Source organism: Hylobates moloch, unplaced genomic scaffold, assembly GCF_009828535.3.
Source record: "Hylobates moloch isolate HMO894 unplaced genomic scaffold, HMol_V3 SCAFFOLD_23, whole genome shotgun sequence".
Taxonomy (NCBI): Eukaryota; Metazoa; Chordata; class Mammalia; order Primates; family Hylobatidae; genus Hylobates; species Hylobates moloch.
The window spans coordinates 3,497,521-3,503,831 of NW_026652298.1; positions in this window are offsets into that span (position 1 = coordinate 3,497,521).

Here is a 6,311-nt window from a genome sequence, read left to right on the forward strand (position 1 = left end):
AAGTTGGTATACCTGTATAGGGCACTTAAGCATGTATGGAGCTTGTAGGACTGAAAGTTGCTCTGGGTGTCAATGAGGGGTGAATGATTGTAAAGACCTAGGACATTACTGTATACTACCATATACTACTGTAAGCTTTATAAACAGTGTGCACTTAACCTATACTAAATTTTTAGAAGATACTTTTCCTTCAATAAACTTTTGTTTACTGAAACTTTTAACTTCATAAACCTTAATTTTTTAAATGTTTTGACTCATAGCACTTAACTGCAATCAGTTCATTGTACAATGCTACAAAAATATTTTCTTTCATATATTCTTGTCATAAGCTTTTATTTTTAAAATTTGTTATTTTTACTTTACTTTTTAAACTGTTAAAATCAAAGACACAGACACACAATTAACTTAGGCCTACAAAGAGTCAGGATCATCAATCATCACTATCTTCCACCTCTACATTTTGTCCCTGGAAGGTCTTCAAGGGTAATAATAAATGGGCTGTCATTTCCTATTATGCCTTCTTCTGGAATACCTCCTGAAGGAGCCTACTTGAGGCTGTTTTACAGCTAACTTTTTTTTAATAAATAGGAGTACACTCTAAAAAAAATAGAGTAAATACAAAATCCAGTAACACAGTTATCATTATCAAGTATTACATACTGTCCATAATTATATGTGAGATATATATAATATATATGCTTATATATTATATGTATTTATAAATATATATATTTATATATATAAAACCTCCTGAGGTCAGGAGTTTGAGACCAGCCTGGCCAACATGGTGAAACCCCATTTCTACTAAAAAAAAAAAAATACAAAAATTAGCTGGGCATGGTGGTGCATGCCTGTAATTCCAGCTGCCTGAGGGGCTGAGGCAGGATAATTGCTTAAGCCAGGGAGGCAGAGGCTGCAGTGAGCCAAGACTGTGCCATTGAACTCAAGCCTGGGCAACAGAGCGAAACTCATTATATATATATATATATAAAAAATACATAATTATTTTTATATTTTTTATATAATATTTATATAGAAATATAATATATACTATATAGAAATATATTATACAACATTTATATTTATATATTATATAGAATTTAAAATATAAAATATATAATTTATATATTTTACATATAATTTATTTAGATATTTATATGTAAATATATATTTAGATATTTATATGTAAATATATATTTAGATATTAATATATATTTAGATATATAAAATAATATATTTATATATAAATATATAGTATATATAAAATATATAAATATATGGTATGTAAAATATAAATATATACACATATATGTAATATTTTTATATTAATATTTCTATATAATATGTAAATATAAATATGTTATATATATTATTATGTGGCACATGACTGTGTTTGTGTACACATCCGTAAGACTTGACCAAAAATAGTTAGAACTAATAAATGGATTCAGTAAAGTTACGGAATTCAAAATCAACAAATAAAAACTGGTAGCATTTTTAACACTAACAATAAACTATTCAAAAAAGAAATCAGGAGAATAATCACATTTACAGTAGCTATAAAAATTATAAAATACAAGGAATAAATTTAACGGAGATGAAAGGTCTGTAAACTGAAAACTATAAAACATTGATAAAAGACACTGAAGGTGACCCAAATAAATGGAAAGATATGCTGTGTTCATGGTTCAGAAAAATTTTACAAATTGCCTTAAAAGGAATTCAAAGTAATGGTGTTAAGGAAACTTAGCAAGATATAGGAGGGTACAGATAAACAATTCACAGAAATCTGGAAAATAATTCATGACCTGAATGAGGAATTTAACAAAGTGATAGATATCATTAAAAAGAACCAAATAGAAGTCTTGGCATGGAAGAATTCAACTAATTAAATAAATACAATTGAAAGCTTCAATAGCGGACTAGATCAAGCAGAAAGAATCTATACACTTGAAGACAGATCTTTTTAAATGACTCAGAAGAGACAAAAGAAAAATGAGAAAGTGAAAACAGCCTAACAGATATATATGATATTATTAAATAAACATCCGCCATCCACATTATGGGAGTTTCAGAAGGAAAGGGAACAAAAAAAGGAGACAAAGTTTATTTAATAAAATAATTGCTGAAAACTTCCCAAATTTTTGCAAAGATCTGGACATTTAATTCCATGAAGCTCAAAAGTCCCCAAAAACACCGAACCCAAAGAAGTTCTCCCCAAGGCACATTATACTCACACTGTCAAAGGTCAAAAAGAATTTTAAAAGCAGCAAGAGAATAGCATCAAATCACATGTAAGGGAATCCCCATTAGACTCTCAGTGGATTTCTCAGCCAAAACCTGTGGGCCAGGAGAAAATTGAATGATACATTCAAACTGGTAAATTAAAAAGACAAACAAAGAAACAGAAACCCTGCTAGCCAAGAATACCCAGCAAAGATGTCATTTAAAAATGAAGGATAGTCTTTCACAAACAAGAAAAAGCTGAGGGAATTCATTACCACTAGACCTGCCTTACAAGAAACACTTAACGGAGTTCTTCAAGTGGAAATGAAAAGATAATTACTATCATGAATACATACAAAAATGTAAAGTTCACTAATATTGATAAATACATAGTCAAATCCAGAATATTCCAATACTATAATGGTGGTTTATAAATCATACATAACTTTAGTATGAAAGTCAACATGGTCAAACATAAAGTTAAAATAATTTCTCAAGGAACACACAATATAAAGAGATGTAACTTGTGACATCAAAAGACCACAAGAGAGGAGGAAAAGAACAAAAGAGCTACACAACAACCCATAGCAGTGATATAGTTTAAATATATGCCCCTTCCAAGTCTCATGTTGAATTTTAATTCCCAGTGTTGGAGGTGGGATGGCTTGGTGCTGTCCTTGCAGTAGTGAGTTCTCATGAGATCAGGTTCTTCTAAAGTGTGGCACCTCCTCTCCCCAACTCTCTCTCTTGCTTTCACCATGTGACATGCTCACTCCTGCTACTCCATCTGCCATGAGTAAAATCTCCCTACAGCCTCCTCAGAAGCTGAACAGATGCCAGTGCCATGCTTCCTGTACAGCCTGCAGAACTGTGAGACAAACCTCTTTTCTTTATAAATTATCTAGTCTCTAGTGTTTCTTTATGGCAATACAAGAATGGACTAATACAAATAGGAAGTTGTTACTTATCAATAATAACTGAATGTAAATGGATTAAATCCTCCAATCAAAAGATATAAAGTGGCTAAATGGATTAAAACAAAAACAAGATCCAACTATATGCTCTGTACAAGAGACCCACATATGCTTTAGAGACACACATAAGCTGAAAGTGAAAGGATAGAAGAAGGTATTCTGTGCAAATAGTAACCGAAAGAGAACAGGATGGCTATAATTATATGTGATAAAAATTGACTTCAGGTCAAAAACTGTCATGAGAAAAAGTCATTATTTAATGATAAAAGGATCAGATAATCAAGTGGAAATAGCCATTATAAATATATATGCACCCACCACAGGAGCACCTAAGTACATAAAGCAAATATTAATGGACTTGAAGGGAGAAATAGATAGCACACAATAATAGGTTTCAATACCCCACTTTCCAAACAGAAAATTAATAAAGAAATACTGGATTTCAATTGTACTTTTGGCCAAATGGGCCTAACAGACATATACACAACTTTCCATCCAACAGCAGTAGAATGTGCATTTTCTTTCTCCAGCACACATGGAACATATGACAGGATAGAGCATGTGTTAGGCCACAATGCAGTCTTAACAAATTTAAAATTAAAATCATGTCTAGTATTATTTCAGACCACAATGTTATGTAACTAAAAATAACAAGAGGAATCTTGGAAAATTGACAAGTAAGTGGATATTAAACAAGATGCTCCTGAAAAAGCAATGGGTAAAAAAAAAAAAAAATCAAAACAAAAATTTTAAAGTATACTGAGACAAACAACAATGGAAACACAACACACCAAAACCTATGGAATACAATAAAACCAGTTATCTGGCAATAAACATCTGCATTAAAATTTATAGCAATAAACGCCTGAATCAAAGAAGAGAGATCCCAAATAGTCTAACATTACACCTCAAGAAACTATAAAAAGACTAACTAAACCCAAATTTAGCAGAAGGAATAAAATAATAAAAATCAGAACAGAAATAAGTCAAATAGAGAACAGAAAATCCATAGAAAGAATAAAACAGTTTGTTTTTTGAAAAAGTTGAAAAACCCTCAGCTAGTCTAAGAAAATCAGAGAAGATGCACTTAAAGTAAAAAATAACATTACAACAGATGCCTCAGAAAAAGGATCATAAGAAATTATTATGAACAATTACATGCCAACAAATTGGATTACCTAGAAGAAATGGATAAATCCCTAGAAAAATACAACTTACTGAGGTTGACACAGGAAGAAATAGAAAGCCTCAACAGACTAATAAAAAATTAAATTAAAATTTAATTAAAGAAGTAATCAAAAACTTCCCAACAGCTGGGCATGGTGGTTTACACCTGTAATCCCAGCACTTTGGAAGGCTGAGGTGGGTGGCTCACTTGAGGTCAGGAGTTCGAGTCCAGCCTGGCCAACATGGTGAAATGCCATATCTACCAAAAATACAAAAATCAGCCAGGAGTGGTGGTGTGCACCTATAATCCCAGCTACTCAGGAGGCTGAGGCAGGAGAATCACTTGAACTTGAGAGGTGGAGGTTGCAGTGAGCCAAGATCACACTATTGCACTCCAGCCTGGGCAATGAGAGAGATTCCATCTCAAAAAAAAAGAAAAAAAAAAAAAAAAGCTTCCCAACAAAGAAAAGCAAAGTACCAAGTGGCTTTACCTCTAAATTCTACACAACCTTCAAGGAAAAGTTAATGACAATACTTTTAAAACTCTTCCAATAAAAGGAGCAAGAGGAATACTTCCAAACCCTTTTATTGACATACATGAAATCAATATGATACATCACATTAACAGAATGAAAGATAAAAATCCACATGATTATCTTAATTGATTCAGAGAAAGCATTCTACAAAACCAACATTCATTCTTGATAAAAAGTCTTAGTTTCGGTATAGAAGTTGCTCAACATAATAAAGATTATTTATGAAAAACCCACCATTAGCATAATCAATGGAGGAAAGTTGAAAGCTTATCAACTAAGATCTAGTATAAGGCAAGGATGCCACTCTTGCCACTTCTATTTGACATAGTACTGGAAGTACTGGGAAGACCAATCAGACAAGAGAAATAAATAAAAGATATCCAAATCAGAAAGATATAAGATCTGTATTGGCAGGTGACATAATCCTACATATAATCAACATCAAAGATTCCATATTCACATACAGAATAACTATTAGAACTAGTAAATGAATCCAAAGAAGTTGCAGGATGCAAAATCAAGATACAAAAATCAGTAGCATTTTTATACACAGATAGTGACCTAATTGAAAAAGAAATCAAGAAAATAATCTGTAACATCAAAGAAATTAAAATACCTACGAATAAACTTAACCGAGGAGGTAAAAGAATGATCTGTACACTGAAAACTACAAAACATGCTGAAAGAGACTGAAGAAGACACACAAAAAATGGAAAGATGTCCTGTACTCATGGATCAGAGAATTAATATTGTGAAAATGTCCAGACTACTCAAAACAATATACAGTCTCAATGTAATCCCTATCAAAATTTCAATGGCATTCTTCGTGGAAATAGAGCAATCCTAAAATTTGTATAGAATCATAAAAAAATCCTGAATAAGCAAAGCAATTCTGAGAAAGAAAACAAAGTTGAAGGCATCACACTTTGATTTAAAATTATATCACAAAATTATAGTAATCAAAAGTGTATGATCCTGACATAAAAACAGACACATAGACCAGCATAACAGAATGGAGCGCCCAGAAAAGAATCTAAACATAATATGGTCGAATTTTCGATATGGGCACCAAGAGGACACAAAAGGGGAAGGAGAGTCTCTTCAACAAATTGTGCTGGGAAAATTTAGACTTCCACATGCAAAATAATGAAATTGGATCTTTATTTTACACCATACAGAAAATTCAACTCAAAATGGATAATGGACCTAAAAACAAGACTGGAAACTATAAAACCCTTGGAACAGAACATAGGGGGAATGCTCCTGGACATTAGCTTTGCCAATAATTTTTTGGATATCACACCAAAAGCTGAGGTGATAACAAGCAAAAATAAATAAACAGGACTACAAAAAACTAAAAAGCCTATGTATCACAAAGGAAACCATCAACAAAATGAAACAGCAGCCT